At 37.9% G+C, this 20,901-nt stretch overlaps 2 long non-coding RNA genes across 5 annotated transcripts in view; one reads left to right on the top strand and one right to left on the bottom strand.

Annotated features, from left to right (window-relative positions):
- Positions 1 to 20,901, top strand: part of LOC309843716 — a 212,125-nt gene that overhangs the window by 42,184 nt on the left and 149,040 nt on the right. The window lies entirely within an intron of this gene.
- Positions 5,724 to 8,387, bottom strand: LOC309847864. The gene is made up of 3 exons (XR_014302680.1): positions 8,301 to 8,387; positions 7,433 to 7,663; positions 5,724 to 5,800 (listed from the first exon to the last, which is right to left on the bottom strand). It is a non-coding gene; the product is annotated as an uncharacterized lncRNA (long non-coding RNA).

Here is a 20,901-nt window from a genome sequence, read left to right as displayed (position 1 = left end):
TTTTAAGATAATAAAAGTATTTTTATATGAATAACTGAGTCCACACTTTATATACACATACTTTTGTTACAACACAAAATTTGTATTTTATTTTTTTAAGATTTTTTATTTATATATTTGACAGAGAGAGTGAGAAAGCACAAGTAGGGGGAACAGCAGAGGGAGATGGAGAAGCAGGTTCCCTGCGAAGAAGGGAGCTCAATGCGTGACTTGATCCCAGGACCCTGGAATCATGACTGAGCTGAAAGCAGATGCTTAACTGAGCCACCCAGGTGCCCCAACACAAAATTTTTAAATCATTCAGCATTTATAATTATTAAAAAATTTCCCTTACCTCTTCCCATTGCCTTTCAATTCTACTTCACTGTGTATATAGTCTCTGTAAATTATCTTGTGACTATATACTTCCAGATTTTTTATTTGATGGCTTCCTTTTTATTCTCTCCAACCTTTTCTGGAATCCATACCAGATGAATGTTGGCTTCTTGGGAATTTCTTCTCTGTCTCTAAGTGATGATTCTTTTTCTATTTTTAAACTTTATGGACTTGTGACATGTTCTTTTCTTTTCCAACTCACTGATTTGCCGTGTAGCTATGGCTATTCTGTCATTTAATTTTCATAAGTATATATTACTTCTTTTTCATAATTTCCTACCCCTGCTTCCTAGATGAAATACATGCCTGCATCACTTTGAGGATTTTTAAACTTCATTTTAAATATCTTTTCAAAATATCTTTTCTGATTGTGTAGTTAGTTACTTTTCCTCACTTATCAATTCCTTCTTCATTTTTTTCCCCCTCAGTGAGTTGGTTTTCATCAAAACTCATCCATATAGTTGAGAATTCCAACTGTCAGTAGCTAGCCTGGGAGGAAGATGGGAAATCATCTTCCAAGGTCTTATACTTCACCTGTTTTCAGCTGAAGTGAGGAGATGGGAATAATGTCTCAGCAGTTGGTCTTCTGGCCCTAATCCTAATCTGCCTAATCCTCAATGATGTCACCACCTATTTGGGTGGCAACGTGTCTCTTTGACCCAAACACTGTTCAGTCGTGGAGACAAACCCTACTGTAATGTCAGGGGCTTGATAAATAGGGGTGGAGGGTTGCAGAGTCAGTCAGTTTCTATGTTCTCCTCGCAGTAACCAATTAATCCCGTCACTAGAACCACACTCTGCGTAATAGTTGAAAGATTGCTTTTAACACTCAACAGTATATTCAGGACATATTTCCAGGTTATCCTCCTCATTGTTTTTAATGACTGCACAGTATTCCATTGTATAGACATGTTATGATTTCTTGAATTACCCCGTTAGGGATTTTAAAAGTTGTTTCCACTGTTTTGCCCTGTATACAATAGTAAATAGTAAATGAAAGTTTGACTGGCTATTCTTTTCATTATTTTCACAAAATAGAGTCTTAGACATATGATTGCTGGGTCGTGGAGTATGCACATTTGTAATGATTTATACTCCCATTAGCAATATAGGAGAGTATCTGTTTCTCCACTTTTAAATCAACTTAATCTTTTAATTTTGTCAAGCTTATACATGAAGAATGGTATCTGACTTATTTTGACTTGTATCACCTACATTATAAAATTTTTCTTCTATTTATCTTTGTAATTTGATTATAGTTCTGTTGTTTTCACATTCATATCTTAAATGATCTGTCATTTAATAGAGTATAAGCATAATATAAGAATTCAACTATTCTTTTTTGTATGACAACAAATTGTCTCAATACCAGTTAATTGAATAAAACTTCCTTTTTCCAGTGATGTGAAATGCCAAATTTATCATATAGAGTTTCTAATATATACTTGCATTGTTTCTGAATTCTTTTCTAGTCCAGTGACCAGTTTCTCTGTTCTTATATTAGAACATTAGAATTTCTTATTTCTTATATTAGAAATTAGAATTTCTCTGTTCTTATATTAGTTCTTATATATTGTATTAGACTTTATATTTACAGTTATTTGGTGGGCCACATCTTCCTGTTTTTTTTCAAAATTTTCTTAGGTTTTGTTTAAAAAGAAAAAGGGCCATGCTTCTTTTGGAACATCACTGCACTTATCCAATAATATAAATCCATTATATCTAAATGGAATTAAGTGTTCTCATCTTGGAAAATCATTTTTCTTCTTGTTTGTTCTTTAGTAAGGCTATATGGGTTTCTTTCTTTCTTTCTTTTTTAGAGAGAGACAGAGGGTGCTGGGTGGGAAGGAGCAGAGGGAGAGAAAGAATAGAGAGAATCTTAAGCAGGTTCCATATCCAGCTCAGAGTTCGATACAGGGCTTAATCTCACAACCCTGAGATCAAGACTGGAACCAAAATCAAGAGTTGGACACTTATCTGACTGAGGCACCCAGGTGCCCCTAGTTTCTTCTTCATAGTTTTAAAATTCTTTTTTTGTTAAATTATTCTAAGATATTACCAAATTTTGTTGCTAATATAAATTTGTTCTTTTTCTCCATTTTATTTTCCAAAATTAATTTTGTTCCCATAAAGGAAACCTATTGATGTATTTTCTTCTATAGAACCACTTTATAGAACTCACTTATTTGAAAATTTTTTTAACACAGCAAAAGAAGTGACAAACAAAATGAAAAGGCAACCTACTGAATGGGAGAAAAATGTTGACAAATCATATATTTGATAAGGGGTAAAGATTCAAAGTATATAAAGAATTTATACAACTACAGCAAAAAACCCCCAAACAATCCAATTAAAAAATGGGCAGAGGACCTGAATAGACATTTTTCCAAAGAAGACTTACAGATGGCCAATAGGTGCACAAAAAGTTGTTCAACACCCCTAATCATTATGGAAATGTAAATCAAAATCACAATTGGATATCCTCTCACACCTATTAGAATGGTTATTATAAAAAATATAAGAAATAACAAGTGTTGGTGACGATGTGGAGAAGTGAAAACACTTGTGCTCTGCTGGTAGGAGTGTAAATTGGTGTAGTCACTGTGAAAAACAGTATGAGGGCTCCTCAAAATACTAAAAATAGAACCACCATATGATCCAGCCAATCTACTTATGGGTATTTAGCTGAAGGAAATGAAAGCAGTAACTCAGTCATATGTGTCCCCATGTCTATCACAGCATTATTTGCAATAACCAAGACATAGAAGGAACTTAAGTGTCCATTTATGGATGAATGGATAAGGAAAATGTGACAAACACATACAATGGAATACTATTCATCCATAAAAAATAATGAAATCTTGTCATTTGTGACAACATGGATGGACCTAGATGGTATTATGCTAAGTGAAATAAGCCAGACAGAGAAAGACAAATGCCATATAGCCTCATATGTGGAATCTAAAAAAACCATAAATCCAAACTTATAGATACTGAGAACAGATTTGCTATTGTTGGGGTGGGTTAAATGTGTGAAGATGGTCAAAAGGTACAAACTTAAGTTATAAAATAAATAAGTCCTGGGAATGTAAGGGACAGCATGGTGACTATAGTTAATAATAACATATTGTAAATTTGAAAGTTGCTAAATGAGTAGATCTTAAAAATTCTCATCACAAGAAAAAAATTTAACTATGTGTGGCTAGACTTGGTGTAGTGATCATTTTGAAATATATAAATATCAAACATTATGTTGTACCCCTGAAACTCATATAATTTTTTTCTGCCAATTATATCTCAACTTTAAAAAAATTACTCCAACAGCTGTGGGGATCATTGACTGGGGAGGAAAGAATGTAGCTGGTACAGTAACCGAGGCCAGAAAAGATGGTGACCTGCTGTAAGGTCATTGTTTTAGAGACAGAGGGAAGTAGAACACAAATCAAGTTAAAACATTGGACTTCAATAATTCTTTTACTTTGCTACCACCATGTAATCAGTCATGAAAGCTTATAGGATCTAGACATGAGTCTACGGCCATACCACCCTGAACGCGCCCGATCTCGTCTGATCTAGACATGACATCCTATTCCTAATAATAATGATGATAATAATAAAAAATTATTTATTTTGGACTCCCTAGGCATAAAATTATATCATCTGCAAATAATGATAGCTTTTTCCTTTTCAAAATTTTTTTACATTTTTATTTATTTATTTTGTAAAGATTTTATTTCTTTATTTGAGAGAGAGATAGTGAGAGAGAGCACGAGTGGGGAGGAGAGGGAGAAGTGGGCCCCACGCTGAGCAGGGAGCCCAACATCCTGGGGTTTGATCCCAGGACTCCGAAATCAAGTTGAAGGCAGTTGCTTAACCGACTGAGCCACCCAGGCACCCTAGTTTTTTTTCTTTTTTTACAAAATTTAATCAATTAGGAAGCTCTTTAAAAAAAAGATTTATTTATTTTATAGAGAGAGAGAAAGAATGAGCAGGGGTGGTAGGGGAATAAGAAGGGGAAGAGGGAGACAGAGAGAGAGAATCGTCAAGAGGATTCCCCGCTGAGAGGAGCCTGACACATGCTTGATCACAGGACCCTGAAACAATGACACTAACTGAAATCAAGAGGGGCCACTCAATGACTCAGCCACTCAGGTGCCCCAACAAACTCTTTTCTGAGACTTGTTGCATGAGCTAAAACTCTCCAAACTATTAGTAACCCTCAGTTAAATTTGTATTGCTCTTAGATTCATTGAGGATCATTTTAGTGTGTCATATTTTTAATGTTTTTTTTTTTTTGTTTCTTTTATATACTTCCTTTCTATTCAAGATTTTATTTATTTATTTGAGAAAGAGAGAGAGAGAGAGAGCAGGTAGGGAGAGAGAGAGGGAGAAGCAGACTCCCTGCTGAGCAGGGAGCTGGTCATAGGGCTTAATCCCAGGACCATGAGATTATGACCTGAGCGGAAGGCAGGCACTTAACTGATTGAGCCACCCAAGTGTCCCTATATACTTTTTTTTTTTTTTTTAAAGTAATCTCAACACCCAACTTGGGGCTCAGATTCAAGCCTTGACATAAACAGTCTTGTGCTCTACTGACTGAACCAGTGAGGCACCCCTTTTCTGTTTTTTTGTTTTTGTTTTTTAATATTGCTCACGATGTTTAAGAAACTGTCTTCTCTATTTTTATATACGAGAAGCATTTTTTTTAAATGAGAAATATTTGCCACATTTTATTAAGTTTTCTCTTTGAGGGACTAGTAATAAGCCTACATCCTCTGAGGAAATTCATCTGGCCTGGTCTGGATTCTTGTTCTGTGCAAGTTTCATGTCTGGTCTCATGTGATCTGCAGTAGAATGTCTGCTACTTTTTTATCATTAACTTTTATTTTATACATAGATATTTAATGAGTGCACAAGGTACTGACTTTTTCTCAATTTCTTTTAGAAGACCCAGTTTTGTCCAAAATCTCACCAAATGCTCTCTGTGGCCATATGACGCTGTGACTCCTCTCATGTCTCAGTCTTCCATTTGGAACTATGTTCTCTCTTTGGCAACTAACTTCGTTTTCTCTGTGGTAGCAACAACCTCAGTGGCAACAGGAGTGGGGGAAATTTTACATCCTCTTTGGCAGGAATAAACACTTCCTGCCTGGAATCCAATATGAAAATAAATTGCCCACTGTGCAAAAACATGGAAGTCTTGATATTCCCGAAGAAACATCTTTTAATAGTCTCCCAGCAGTCATGGTTTTGGGTGTTACTATTTACAATACCATAGGGGTCACATTTCCATGAGATTTTGAATAATTTACCAATAAAATACAAATTATTTATTCTGTAATGTGTATCTTTATTTTGCACTGTTTACACTCTAGCATTTTATTAGCACTGAGGGATGGTGTCCAGGTCATTTGCATCTTTATTTCTGTCATTCATGGAAAAAGAAAGAATGAAAGTGACTTGGGCAGATCAAACAAGTTGGCATTATGAATGCTTACAGTTCTAATCCTCAAGCTAATTCTTAAAAGTGGAATTTTTTCACACTCAAATGAAACTAGGCAATTGATACGTTGCTGTATATTTTCTTTTGTAACAGTAGGTCCTACCTAAGAACTTTAATCCTATTTTATCCTTTGCTTGCTATGTAAAATGGTTCTAAATTTACTATCTATCTTTCCTTGACCTTTTACTGCGCTAGCTGTTTTGTTTTTTTCATGTCTAAGATTGCCCCATTCTTTCAATCCTTCTTTATTTACTAAACTTTTTAATTTGGTTGCTGTTCTCTGAATTTTTTCCAGTTTTTTGATATGCTTTAACAAAGAAAACTAAAACCCTGAATGCTGAGAGCTTTTAAATGCCAAAAAGGGAAGAAAAATCATTTGTTTTTGTATGTAACACTCTTATTAACAACAGTCCCAATTCAGTGTTTATTTTTCTGGCAAGAATATTCATTATTGACTCATCTCTTCTATTCCTTTCCTTATAACCTTGAGAGTAACACATAGTGCACAGAAAATGAAACTTGAAACATGGGGCAGAGATGGGGGTCGCAAGAAGGTGGTATTACAGTTTTTCAAAATTAGCTTAACATTTGTGATATTTGCTGGGCAAACAAACTTTGGGTATTAAATCATCAATATATTGACAATTATACACAATTCAAATGCCACTGCCTCTACCAGTCATCAGCAGTGATGTAAATCCGATCACATTAAACATTCTTATTGCTGGTGTTATCATAATTTTGACTTAATTCCTACAGATTGTTTTCTAGCTTTTATCTCTACATTTCCAAATGATCATTTCATGTTATCATTTTGTTTTTATTGTAGATATGAATTCATAATTCCTGGCCATAAGTATAAATTCAAGGGTATTTTATGGCACTTTGCGGTTTGTAAAAAGCTTTCGTGTGTATGTTCTCACTTGATCCTAGAGCTTCGTGGGGTGGACAGGAAATGGATTCTGTGTTCCATTTCACAGATGGAAAATCAAGGCTCAGGTTGCTTAAGAAGCTGTCTAATGAGTTAGCAAATGTGAATAATCACAGGAATGGCATTCGCAGAACTCAGGCTAGTGTTTAAGCCCTTTGACTTAGTTGATAGTTCAAGTACACTACTCTGCAAGAAAACTTTAGCTATTATTTTAACTCTGTTTCATCATCGAGTTTAGACAACTACCCCTAAGGTGCATCAACGGCAGCACTCAAATGCAGATGGAATGATTATGGTCATAGAAGTTAAGAAGCAAAGAATAAAGTCAAGGGAGGAGCTGGAGAGAGTAGTGTCACCTAGATTGTCTCTGGGCATTCAATGGAACTGTTGTCATAGGTCTTCCATCCAAATTTAATTTTTAAAGCTATAAGCAGATAATATAAATTATGCCAATGAGGGCATTTATGAATATCCATTACTTGTATAACTAATATTCCCAGTCTGAGTGTGTGTATATGTGATTTGTGTTTTTAATAACAAAATTAACCACTGCTTCATACCTTTTACTCCAAACCTCAGACCTCAAAAATAACATCTTTCTTTTTCAGAAACCTAATGCTCACCTTGCTGCCACGCTGAGAGTGGTTCCTTAACCTGGAACTGGGGCACAGGCATTATTCTTCTGTACCTGAGCTCCTGCCATGTGCTCCCTTTCCATTTGAGAGGCCACCCAGACTCTCTCCCGTGTAGTCTTTCATTTAACTTTGTCAGTACAGATGTTGCAAGCTTGGAATCAAAGGAGAAGTCCTAACTTATATTAGGTATCATTCTTATCACTGAAAGCATCTGTAGATCTGATAAGAAAAAAAGTCATCTGTAGTGATTTCCTAGCAACATTGCAGAATTCACTAACAGAAACTTCCCATGTTTTAACTTTTCTCTCATTTCTGTTTAACTTCTGAACCTATGATGATTCTGTCAGAATATCCCAGAATTGTGAATGTACCTAATTCATTTCCTTAGCAGTAGCATTCTAGCTTTAAGTTAGGTTTTAATTATGGACACTTTAGTATAGGGCAGAGACTGCTCCCCATGCAATTCTGGCTTCCATTTCTGGCTCACTGCCACCTTCTCCCGTGGCAAAGACCCAGAAGCCTGGGAACAGGAGAAATACACTATCAGTTCTCATCACACCGACCTGGCTTTTTGCCACTTTCAACTGAGAACACCTGAAAAATAACAACCAGGTTCGCTGCCATTTTATTGACCCGGGGAAAAGGAGAAAGCCAAATGGGCATAGTATTCCTGATTTAAACTGAATTCAGTTCAATCCATCACATATTTTTGAAAGCACACTCTGTGACTGGTACAAGGCATACAGAAATGAGAAGGGTTTGTTTCAGATGAGACAGATGCTTACAATATACGGGGATTAGGGAACTTTCAGTTGTATGTACTAATAAGCCCTTGTTTGAGGAAGGGTCTTCTCACCCCAGTGAGAGAATCACTTGTCCATCCAAATTAGAACTCTCAGCCCCTTTGTTACATTAGGACATGGCGTGAGACTCTAAGTCCTCTGTGTAGCTCCATGGGGGACACTAGGACAACTGGTGGGAAATGGTGGATTGTTCTAATGATTGTGACTCTTGGAGTGGCTGGCGGTCAATGGCATTGAAGGTATTAAAAGTCTAACTCTCTTAGGTTGTGGATTGGCAGGGAACCATTTTACTAGTTAGTAGAAAATCCACTACAAAGACTTTTTTTTACATACCAAGAGCAAACTGTATTAAAAGCTGTCATGGTAATAAGACCTCCTTGCAGACCAGGAAACACAGTAAGTAGACTGAAAAGTTATTGAGATATTATTGTACTATTGAATGACACCAGGGATAATAGCATTGATTCTCCACAGAAGGATATTGTAAATCATGACCAATTAATTGGTACAGAAACTTTGAAAAGAAATCAATGGAAATCGGGAAGACAGATCTGGGTAACTCAATGAGTCTGTTCAGTTTTTTTTTTTAAAAAAAGTCCTCCTGAGTCCTCTGTGGTCAGGTATAATGGTATATTTGCAGTTGTACCTGTCAGAAGCCTTGAGGAATTTTATCGCTCTGTTGTGACCCAAGTGTGGACTCTTTTGAAGGACCTATGCCTCCTTCTTTGCTTGTTACGAAAACCTTAAAAACAACAAGGCTGACAAGTAGAAAGACACCTGTAGAAACCTTAGGGGAAAAAAATTTACCCTTTAATGTTTATTTTGCTTAGGAAAATGACCAGAGGTCTCCGGTGATGAGACGGGGTGGTCTATCAGTTTGGGAGAGTGACCAGGAAAGATCTATTTTTCTGTCTCCTGCAATGCACTTTTGCCATTTGCATTTTTCTTTTCTCAAGATGCAAATAGCACTCATTGGCTTCTCTGACCCTCCATCTCTCCTGTCATTCCTGTAGTCATGTTGAGAAAATGACATCTTTACAAAAGGTCAGGTATTTGTCATGTAAGAAAATTCTCAGAATTATGATCTCAAGACACAGAAGCAAAAAGTTGGGTTACTAAAGCCTTCCAATTGAGAGTATCTCTTTGAATCATCAGGGACACACCCACTTTATGGATGCTTTGGATTACTGATGAGGAGGTAAATCTTTAATGAAAGTTTTCAACCTTCTTTACACTCTGTAATTCTTTAGTACCTTCAGAACCTAAGAGATTGTCCCCCTGCTTGAGGTTGTTTTCAGTATATAGTAAAGTTATGGGGCACCTGGGTGGCTCAGTTGGTTAAGCGTCTGACTCTTGGTTTCATTTCATGTCATGATCTCAGGGTCCTGAGTCACAGCCCTGTACAGGCTCCATACTTAGCAGGGAGTCTGCTGGAGATCGTCTTTCTCTCTGCCCCTCCCGACTCTGCTTGGCTTGCCTGTTCTTTCAGTGAAATAAATAAATCTTAAAAAAAAAAAAAGTATATGGTAAAATTATGAGGCAGTCATTCTAAACAAGTAAAAAATAAGAGTTCCTTCAAAGATACATGCATCTATAGGAAGATGTTCAAAATTAGCCAATTTTCACTCTTTAGTATTCCACCAGTTTAAAGAAACTCACTGCCAATCATTTAAAGTGGCTTATTATTATACCTGTCTTGGTGATAATAACATCTTGCACACATTGAATGCTTCTTGGGTGCCCCCAATATACATTATCTTATTTAATGCTCACCATGAGCCTGGATGGTGGGTCCTTTTTTTTAATCCCCTCATTTTACTGGTGAGTCAACCATCCCTTCACTCCCACTTACATCACCTGCCCTATTGATTCTACCCCCAGGATACAACTTGAACCATCTACTTAGCTCTATATAGGGTCAACCTGCTAGTTCAAGGCACTCTCCTCCCTCACTTAGCCTCCTGCAGTAACAGTTCTTTTCTATTCTGGCACCCGTCCAATCTGCATAGTAGCCAGAATTACCTTTTTAAAATGCATATTGATTCACATTGCTTCTCCCTGTAAAATCCTGCTCTGTAAAGCTCTGTGGAAGCTGACCCACCACACCCTGGCTCTTTTGATTCCACCTGCTTCTCCAGCCTCATCTTTTGCTGAGTTATGCTTGCTCATGCCACTCCAGGCTCTTGGAGGTCTTTCTTTTCTAGACTCTTGTCTCACCTTCACATGAGCTGTTTTCAGCCAGGCTCCTGAAGTGTTCAGGAGCTACTCTTACTCCTCATTGAGGTCTCTGTTAAAACGTTGCTTCCCAAAGTTTCCTCAACCCTTTCTCTCTAAAGTGGGTTCTTTTGCTCTTTACTCCAATAGTAGTGTTCTCTCTATCTGTGTCTATCTATGCCATATCTCCTGGCTTCTCATCTACATGGATAGATTTTATCTCAGACCCTTGATGTAGGCCTAGACCTGTCACAGTTTTGCTCTGTAAGTTCCAAATCACTTAATATGTCTTAAAAAAAAAAAAGCAGAACATTTTTTAAAGATTTGTTTATTTATTTGAGAGAGAGACCAAGAGAGAGCCAGTGCACCTGTGTGAGTGGGGGGAGGGGCAGGAGGAGAGAATTGAATAACTTGCATGAGATTCCACAGCAGCAAGTAGTGAAGCCAAAATTTGAATCCAGATATGTGCCTGATTCCAAAGACCATGGTTTTTTGTTTTGTTTGCTTGTTTTGTTTTGTGTTTTGTTTTTCGTTTTTTGTTTTTAAAGCAATGCTATAAGAGTCAATGCAGTTGTGCAATGTTTATGCCAATGGATGGATGGTCTTATACGTACTCTTTGTCAATCAAGGGTATGTATACAATATGTATGTGGTTGTTGTGTCTTGTGCTATGGCTCTAAGTTCATTGATGCTTAAGAGATACAAGCACGAGAGAGGCCATTATGAGACCTTGTACCTGTGGCTCTAACTTTTGTGTTTCCTAAAAGGGAACTGCTGCTCATTTACCACTCTACCACCTGCCTCCTCTTATCACATTTTCACAATCTAGAATGTGAAAAGAAATCCCTGGCTTCATAAGATAGAATTCCTAGTAAAATTTCTCTTTCAAAGAATTAATTGACAATTCCCTGACATAGCAAGAGAAGATTAAAGGACACAGACGTACACAAACTCTTTGGGAAGCTGTTACAGGACCTCTAAGGTGTGTGTGCAGTTATACTATCAGAATGATCGCTGAAAGAACCATAACAGGATAACAACAGGCAGCAGTGCCCTGGCCTAGTCACGGCTGAGAAGGGAGCCCTAGAAGGAGGCTCTCCCTGTGGTTTCTGAATGGCCCAAGGTATTCATCAACCAAAAGAGAGAGCAGAGTCATTTTTTTTAAAATTAGCTTTTATTCTCAATTTATCAACGTTAATTCATTTATTTATTCATATGTTTATTCATGATGATTCCCTGCATCACTTACTAAATTACAAGTAATATCATGTATACTTGCATACCAGTTTAATGTTTCTCTTTCTGGTTATAAATTTAATGTAATTTAGGATATTGAGATAGTACTGAAAAGAAAGGAAAAGATCACTTTTAAAAATCTCCAAGCCCATAGATAAACACAGTTTTTGTGTGTATATGTGTGTAAGGGCATATGCATTTCAATGCTTACACACACTCCTTCTCTAAGTCATAAAAAAGAAAAAAAAGAAGTGGGACTATCCTCATCTATAGAACAGAGAAGGAAATTTTAGGATATTAGGACAAAATTTCACATGCTTTTTGTTCTATGTCAAGTGCAATGCTCAATCTTCATACAGAAATCACCTGGATTCTCCCAGTCTTTCATTGCATAGATGGAATTTTCATTGTTGGAGAAGTGCTCTTCCCCAAAGCTGGTTCTGTCCGCTTGGTGACGGAAGATATGTCAGAGGTATTGCTTACAGTTGAGCATCATTGGGACTACCAGGTTAGTGTCCAGGAAGAAGAAGGACCATGACAATTCTTCCTTGCTTTCCCCAGGGTTAAGACTGTGAGCCCATTTATGAAATCAAGTGTTAAAATTTACTTTTGCTGTTATTTTTCAATCACCAGATTCTCTCTTATTCAAAGATATACTTGCCACGAAGGATTTCCAAAGGGTATTTAAGCAAGTGGTATGAAGATGTTCCTCATTTTCTTAGTGCAGGGATGCAGCTCATATTTCCAAAAATCTATAAATGCTTTGTCAGATTTTGCTTATAAGAAAGTCCTATTTTTTCTATCTTGATAAAATAAAGACACTGGGAAGGCCCATAATGATTTATAAAGAATATTTTTTTCTCAAATTTTATTCCTACAGCATAACTAAGGTTATATAGTATATTAGTCTGCTTAGATATCATAAGATAAGAAAGTACCATAGACAGTGTGGCTTAGACAACACAAATTTATTTTCTCACAGTTCTGGAGTCCAAAAGTCCAAGACTGAGGTATTGATGAGGTCGCTTTATTCTGAGACTTTTCCTTGGATTGTAGATGGCCTTGTTGTTTTTGTGTCTTCATACAGTCATTCCTTTGTTCATGTCTGTGTTCTAATCTCCTCTTCTTATGTAGACATCAGTAATATTAGATTAGGGTTCACCCTAATGGCCTCATTTTAACTTAATTACCCCTTCAAGGATCCTACCTCCAAATACAGTCATATATGACTTTAGCACTTGAATTTGAGGGAAGGGACACAATTCAGCCCATTCACTGCACATAAGTAGTGAATTAAGGGTCTGGGGTTTAAAAAATGGGTTTTCTGACTCCAGAGTATAGAATTTTTCAACCACACCCACATTGCCACTGTGCCATTAATTCTCTTCTCCACTAACTTTATTCCATCTCATTAATCAGCTCTACTTCCCACGATCCCAAGGTGCTGCTACTTGCTAGTAAGGTTGTGAGGAAATTAAAGTCCTTCTCTTGTGAGAAGATGGAATAGGCAGGCTGTGAGGAAAAGAGGCAGCAGTGAGTGAGTGAAATGCTTGAAAAATAGAGTAAGAAGGTCATACAATTATTAGTCTGAAAAAGACATTTATTGAACACATGTGAATTATTTGCAAATAATTACTGAATTGATTGGAATTATTCTCAGTTAGTAGGAACTAGTTTAAAGAGAAAATTTAAAAAAGTTCCTAAGTCTATCTAGTCATTGTTTTATTTGTTCTTCACCATAACCCTGTTAGGTGAACAGAGTTCCTTTATTTTTATCATTTTAAAGAATTAGGAGTTGAAGCTCAAAGAGTTTGTGTGACTTGCCCAACTGGTAGAACTAGGACTCCAACCCACTTCTTTTGATTCAGAGTGCAGTGATCCTTTGCTTGTACTAGCTGCCTCCTATTCAGCGTACCCACAGGATGCTGTGTGAAGTTCTGTAGGTAATTTGTAGATTCACCACAGGATATGCTCTCAAAAGAACTTCCTTTCTGAAAGATCAAACTGTCATACTCCTCACCCTATCTACCCTGCCCCGCCCCTGAAGCCCACGGGCACACAAATGGATATGCATATCCACACTGAGAAAGTCTTTTTTATGGAAATGTATTTTCTAAAGGTGCAACTTGCCTAGAGGGGGGTGGACAACTGTTACGCAGTATATTGGAGAAGTTCATAAGCTCACATCTACCCTCCACCTGTCTGCCAAGACATGACACAAGCTCCTCCTGATTCTAATGTCTCATCTGTAAGAAGAGCTAGAATTAGTTTAAAAAAAAAAAGTGGCTGAACTAGCACAGGTTTTCCACTAGTAAGTTATGAAGTCAGGCCATCGTTTCAAATATGAAGTATAATAAATAAAATGGAAAAATACCAGAGTGTACTCCATGAAATTAGAGGAAATTCTGCTTCATGAAACTTGTGCTTCCATTTTTCTCTGCGTGTGTGCAAGCCCACATACTGGAACCTTCAAAATAAATGTATTTTGTGATAGATGGCAGTGAAAAAAATGATCTCTCTCTCTGTTTTTAAACAAACAGCATTTTATACTTTTTGAATTAAATATTCTCTTGATAATATGATAAAAATTATCATCTCTCTCCCACTATAAATGCACACAACTAGAGAATTCTTCTGGGCTCTTTTCCTCAACATTTCCATATTTGACCTCTGGTAATTTAGAGCTAAGAGCCTAGCCTAAAGAAGATGAGAGAAGTTACTCAGTATTTAGTTAGAAACTCTTTGCTGTATAAAATAAGGCTGTTGGATACAGGGTGTCCAAGCTACACCACACCAGGTCTCCCAAGCTAAAGTTCCAAAGGGTCAGAAAGGCAATCAACAGCTAAATGAATAGGGTTGGCTTCAGGGTTAAGTGCTCAGGAGAAATTGGGGGGATGAGATAGAAGTAACTGGAGAGGAAGTGGGAGAAATTAACGAAGGTAGTTTATTTTGGTCTGGGCGCCAGAGAATGTGTCTCTTTTATTAGCTGGGATTGTTACACTAATATCGCTGGTGATGCTTCTCCTGCTACAGTACACCTCCCAGAGTGTTTGACAATATTTCAAAGCATTTCATGAATATTTATTGATTGGTAGTTTTATTTAATTTTTTTCCAGGATAGATGGAGAAAATATGTCTGAAAGTATAGATTCTGGCATTAGACTGCCCGAGCTTGAATTCTTGTTCTGCCCTTTTACTAGCAATGTGATTGTGGACAAGTTACTTAATCTCATTAAACTTCGGTTTCTTTGGGCTTATTTCTAAAACGGGGCAAATAGCATTACCTACATGATTAGACTGTTATGAGGATTAAATAGGTTAATAAATGTAAAGAACATGCATATTACATTTTCTGATATCCATCCCGGTCCTTAGTGGCTTTGAAAAACAACCATTTTATATCTCACAATTTTGTGGACCAGGAAGTTAGATCTTAGTGGAGCAGTTTTTCTACCTTATTCTTCTGCTTTATCAACTGAAGTCACTTGGTGGTTTTTAGTTGGTCAATGAGCTACACAGGGCAGAGGGAAGTTGGAGAAGTTCCACGTGGCTTCACTCACATACGGTGCGTAGGGATGACTGGAGAGGTAGGACGGTAGACCAGAAAGACCAGAACTCCTTCATGTGACCTGTTGCAGTAGGATTTCTTAGAATAAACATTTCTTATTTAGAGGTTCAGGGCTCCCAGAGAGTGTTCTAAGAAAGAGGAAATAGTAGCTAAAGGCTTTTTAGGGGCTAGGTCCAGAAACTTAACACAGAGATACTTCTGCCATATTCAACTGGTGTAAGTCATCATGGAATCAACCCAGATTCAAGAAGGAGTTATAGACCCCACCTTTACATTGGAGAAATACCAAAGAACTTGTCGCCATTTTTAACCTGCCACACTATCCATTGCACCTAGAAAGCACTAGATAAATATCTAAGCCAAAATTTTTGTATCCTGCCAAAACTTACAAAAACATGGTTTTGTTTATTTCAGATTGCCATAGCTAAATCAAACTTTAACTTTGTTTTTCTTTTACTACTACTTCTTCTTCTTCTTTTTTTAAAACCTTTGATACTTCTTAAAATAGCCCCCATTAATAGGTGGCAGTTGGAGATTTAAAAACTGGCACCCCTCCCCCACTACCCCTCCCCACCACAGGCCACTGAGGATTAGCTGGCGGAATTTCCCTCCCACGACAGCAACGGTTTTTATCTATGTCAAAAGTCCTACAGAACTTGGTTTCAGTTTATTCATTGGTAACCGTAATTCTGCTAATATCACCACACAATTGTGTGTGTGGTTCCTCTCCAGAAACCAAGGACTTAGAAAAGTACATCAAAATTCATTAGTAAACAATTAAATTTTCCTTGACACATATACTACTTGACTGAACCCCAGGCTCTTCTTTCTCCCCCCAACACCAACAAAATCTTCCAAATTAAAAGGACAGAAATAAAAAGCCATATAAAAATTTGGACCAGTTTACATTTTAAATTTTCTTGTAAAAGACCAAGGATCATGTGGCATTAATCTAAACAGACGTTTCCTGTAACCACTTATACCCCTAAAGAATCGGCAACTTAATGAGGGCTCTACATTCTTATCTATTGGCTTGGATGAGTTTATTTATTTGCTTTGGCCAACTCAGCCTATCTTGCCTTCCTTTTTACATAATTTTTGTTTTTTTTTCCCAGATTGAATACTGTCCTGAGGTACACAGATGCTCTTTTTGGTTTGTGAAGCTCAAAGTCAGTTTAAAGGCAGGTCCCCGGAGAAGTGAGCATTTGTGAATGGGTCATCTATTTCCCTGAATCTGTTACAGCTTTTGAGATATATGTAAGGAGGAGAAAACAGATAAGCCAAATTGGTTTTTGAAACGAGGGACACCTACAAATGGAGCACTACTGACCATGAAAATGTAGCCTAACTGTATTTATTTGGAGAAAAGATCCATTTGATCCTTTTATCCTCTGACTTGAAACCGAAATGTCTATATCCTGCTTTTATTAAAAAATTCATCAAAATGTAAGTCATTCACACCCCCCTTCTGCCACACCCCCACTCACCCAGCCCCAGTTCTGTCTATTAAATAAATTCTGTCTTGAAGTCATTATTTTTCCCAAGTTTCCCAGCATTGCTGCTCCCTCCTCCCAAAAGTGTTCCAATCTGTGTAACAAGACTACTTCATAAGGGATATTTGCTAGCAGGAGTATTGATTCAGTAATGGAATCGCAGTTCAATCGTGGTGACAAGAAGCCCGATTCCCCCCCCCCCCTTAAGAATTGTCAAGATAGTTAGACTCCAAGGTATAAAATTTGTACATGAAATCCTGATTTTTACCTGTGCCATTTCTTTTTATGCTTAGGCCATATACTTCCCTTAGCAGTTTGCTCAAAGTCCACACATTTGTACCTTTGAATGGCTTTCAGAAAGAAGGCTGTCCTTCCCATTTTGGAAAAGAAAAATTGCATTCTAACAAGTGGGAAGCTTGAGATCACGTCTTCTCATTTGTGACATTAGTCCCATTATCATACTGGGACCCTTACAGACTTTACCTGAAGCCCAGTGGGGCGGAAGGAGCACTAATTAGCAGCCAGGAGGACTGGCTTCGGTGTCTCTTCTGCTCTTCACTAGCTGCTTAAACTGGACCTGCGCTCAACCTTTTGCGTGTCCTCTTCCTCTGCCATTTAAAGCAAGAATGAAGAACCACGTGATCTTGCGGGTCTTTTTCAGTGTAACATGCTTAAACTATTCAGCTTTAGTGTGAATTTAGAATGGACAGGTCAAATGAAACACTTCAAATGCTTTTCATTTTGATGTACCCCTTAATGTTGAATTAAATTACTATTTTCTCTCATCTGACATTTGTGACATAAAACTGTCCCCATTCTCCTTATGTCTCCCGACAAGATGCTCTGAGAACCTTGCATAAGGTGTGAATATGGAAAATGTTGATCTGATTTCTGAGTTTCCGTCACCTTCGCTCTACGCGGTTGCATTTCCAATCAGACTGATGTTCACAGTTCTATTTCTTGCAGCGAACTGCTTGGCCACAGGGTTTGTACAATTTCTCTTTTTTTCCCTCAACACAGCACTTTCCCAGTTCATGTAAACTCTGTGTTAATTATTTTGGCTGTTAGCTGAGAGGAAGAAAAGCTCACATTTGCTAAATCAAGAATGACGAAGTGGATTCAGAAGTGCTCTCTCTACAGAATGGTTTACACTCTGGAGCTAAATGCAGACTCTCTCCTTGCTTCGATGTGTTGCTCACAAATATCGATTAATCATTTTTCTTCATTAGCTTATGTCTTCCTAGTAGCATAGCACATTTGACTCTCCTTCTGTCTTCCAGGAGACTGGGAGGCTATAAACTCAAGCTGACAGTATCAACAAAAGGCCTCCAGCAGTTTCTAGAGGTGGGGAAACAGATCATTAATGCTAGTCTCCTCTACTAAAAGATATAAATGTTCTAGGCAGTGGGTTTGGTTTTTTGGTATCCTATAAAACTTTGTGTTGTATGTGGCCCACAGTGAAAGAGATGGTGAAATCACCCACTTGAAGATTCTAATTCTTCTGTAGTTCCACAGGGTTCCCTAGACAAAATTTTCTGTGCCCTGTAAGGAAGGACCGGTGGCCAGTTCTAAGGCATACATAGCCGTCAGAGAAATCTAAGTGTCTAGGCAAAGGCGAGACTCTGAATGAGCTCTTCCCCGCTAACTACCTAAGGAATGTGTATTTTTTTTTTAATTTATTTTTTATTTTCAGCATAACAGTATTCATTATTTTTCACCACACCCAGTGCTCCATGCAATTCGTGCCCTTTATAATACCCACCACCTAGTACCCCAACCTCCCACCCCCCACCCCTTCAAAACCCTCAGATTGTTTTTCAGAGTCCATAGTCTCTCATGGTTCACCTCCCCTTCCAATTTCCCCCAACTCCCTTCTCCTCTCTAACTCAATCCAATCAAGAAATGGGCAGAGGACATGAACAGACATTTCTGCAAAGAGGAATGTGTATTTTTAGGTGCAAAGGAGAGAATTAAGCTGCCTTTTTAGGTCTGAATTGATCAGTATTCATTTTGGTAGTCGGAACTGTCTGGCTCTAATTAAACTAGTTTACACATGTAAGAGGTGCTCCCAGGCCTGGGAACTGAGCTTTTGTTAAGGACCCAGGATGTTATCTCCCTGTACATCTGTTTCCTCTTCTCGTGTTGCACACTGGCTTTTGTTCTTCAGTCGACACCATGGAGAAGATAGACTCATCCCAACTCCTAGGATCCCACTGTTTTATTTCAAAACAACAATAGCCAGACCATACTAAACTGAGGGTCTTTTAGCCTCAACGCTAAATTTAGGGCCTGCATTTATTTTCTCTACTCAAGTCAGTTGAGTACAGTCTTTTGAATTAACCATGGCTAGGGGTCTTGAGAAGGAAACACACACCGGGCTGCGGGGGGCGCCTTCCACCGCTTCTTCACCTGCTCCACCACCCTGAATCGGGACAACCAATCAAGTATAATTGCCTGTAAGGTATTTGACCATTGTGACTCTTACGAAAGGAAAACCTAATACATGTTCTCAACTGATCTGCCTTTTGTGTGTCAAGAGGGGTTTTTCACTGTGGCCAAATAGGTAAGGTCCGAAGCTGATGCCCAGTTACACTTCTATTACCATTTCTTTTGAGTTTTAGGTACTATTTATTGACCTTCCACCGTGGAAGAAGAGGATTTTGTTCTCGTTGACACCCCCACATCTCTATCACACCAACATAGAGGCCTGGCTCCCTCACCCCATGCAGCGTCCTTGCACAACACATTTCTTATGCCCGCCCTATAGTCATGATTTTGGACTCTTTCTATTATTGTGAACACGTAAATGTTCTCTACAATAGAACTGCGTGTAATACTGTGTTAGCCAGAAAAGACTAATCTATAGCACAGAAACGAACAACGTCAGAACCTCAGTGGCTTTTGCTCATACAAAGTCCACACCAGGATCAAGTGACTCCCCTGGGCAGTTTTCCCTTAATGCATTGACCCAGTGGTTCAGAAGGCTCTGATCTTGTGGCTGTACCGGTTCAGTAACAATCTCTATGGCAGAAGAGAGAGAATGGAGTGGAAAAACCAGGGGCTTTTCACTGCTTCAGGTAAAAAATGGTGATATGCCACTCCTACTCACATTTTGTTGACCCAGACTAGTCACATGGCTTTGTCTAATTGCAAGGATATTGGGATGTGGAATTCTCAAGAACGAAAGGAGAACGTGATATTTGTGATGTCTATTGCATATAAGATTACTCTTTTAAAGGTTTTTTAAGCTTCCTGAAATTTATATTATACTTGTTTTGTTATTTTATAAGCTAATGTATAGGATATGCTAGTTTTACCTTCTTTTTTTTTTTTTTAAGATTTTATTCATTTATTTGACAATGAGAGAGGGATCACAAGTAGGCAGAGCAGCAGGGAGAGAGTGGGGGAAAGCAGCCTCCCTCCTGAGCAGAGAGCCCTATTCAGGGCTCAATCCCGGGGACCCTGAGATCATGACCTGAGCTGAAGGCAGAGGCTTAACCCACTGAGCCCCCAGGTGCCCCTAGTTTCACCTTTTTTTTTTTTTTTAAAGATTTCATTTATTTATTTGACAGAGGGAGAGAGATCACAAGTAAGCAGAGAGGCAGATAGAGAGATGGGGAAGCAGGCTCCCCAGTGAGCAGAGAGCCTGATGCGGGGCTCGATCCCAGGACCCTGAGATCATGACCTGAGCTCAAGGCAGAGACTTAACCCACTGAGCCACTCAGGCACCTCCCTAGTTTCATCTTCTTGACAGTATTTCTTTTTTACCATTTTGACCAACTCCAAATGGTACCCATTTTCTACAATAGTTTTTACAATTTTTTTTCCCTGAAATTCTTTTGATGATCACTTTAGTATTTTTTGTTTTTGGTTTTTGGTTTAAGTCCTCATTCTAGTAGAACTTGTCTTCCAGTGATTGCCTGAGAAAGATAATTTAAATATCTGTATGTCTAAAATGTCTTTATTTTACATCATTTTATTGATAATTTGTTTAGATTTACCAATCTAGTTTGGAAATAATTTTCTTATAATTTTAAAGGCATTGTTCTTTTGTTTTCTTGTATCTAGTGCTGCTGTGGAGAAGATTATAGAACATTTTATTCTCATTTTTTATGTCATCTTTTTTCCTTCTGGAATTCTTGT

The sequence above is a fragment of the Mustela nivalis genome (assembly GCF_964662115.1).
Source record: "Mustela nivalis genome assembly, chromosome: 1".
NCBI classification, from domain to species: domain Eukaryota; kingdom Metazoa; phylum Chordata; class Mammalia; order Carnivora; family Mustelidae; genus Mustela; species Mustela nivalis.
This window is presented reverse-complemented; position numbering and strand designations above follow the sequence as displayed.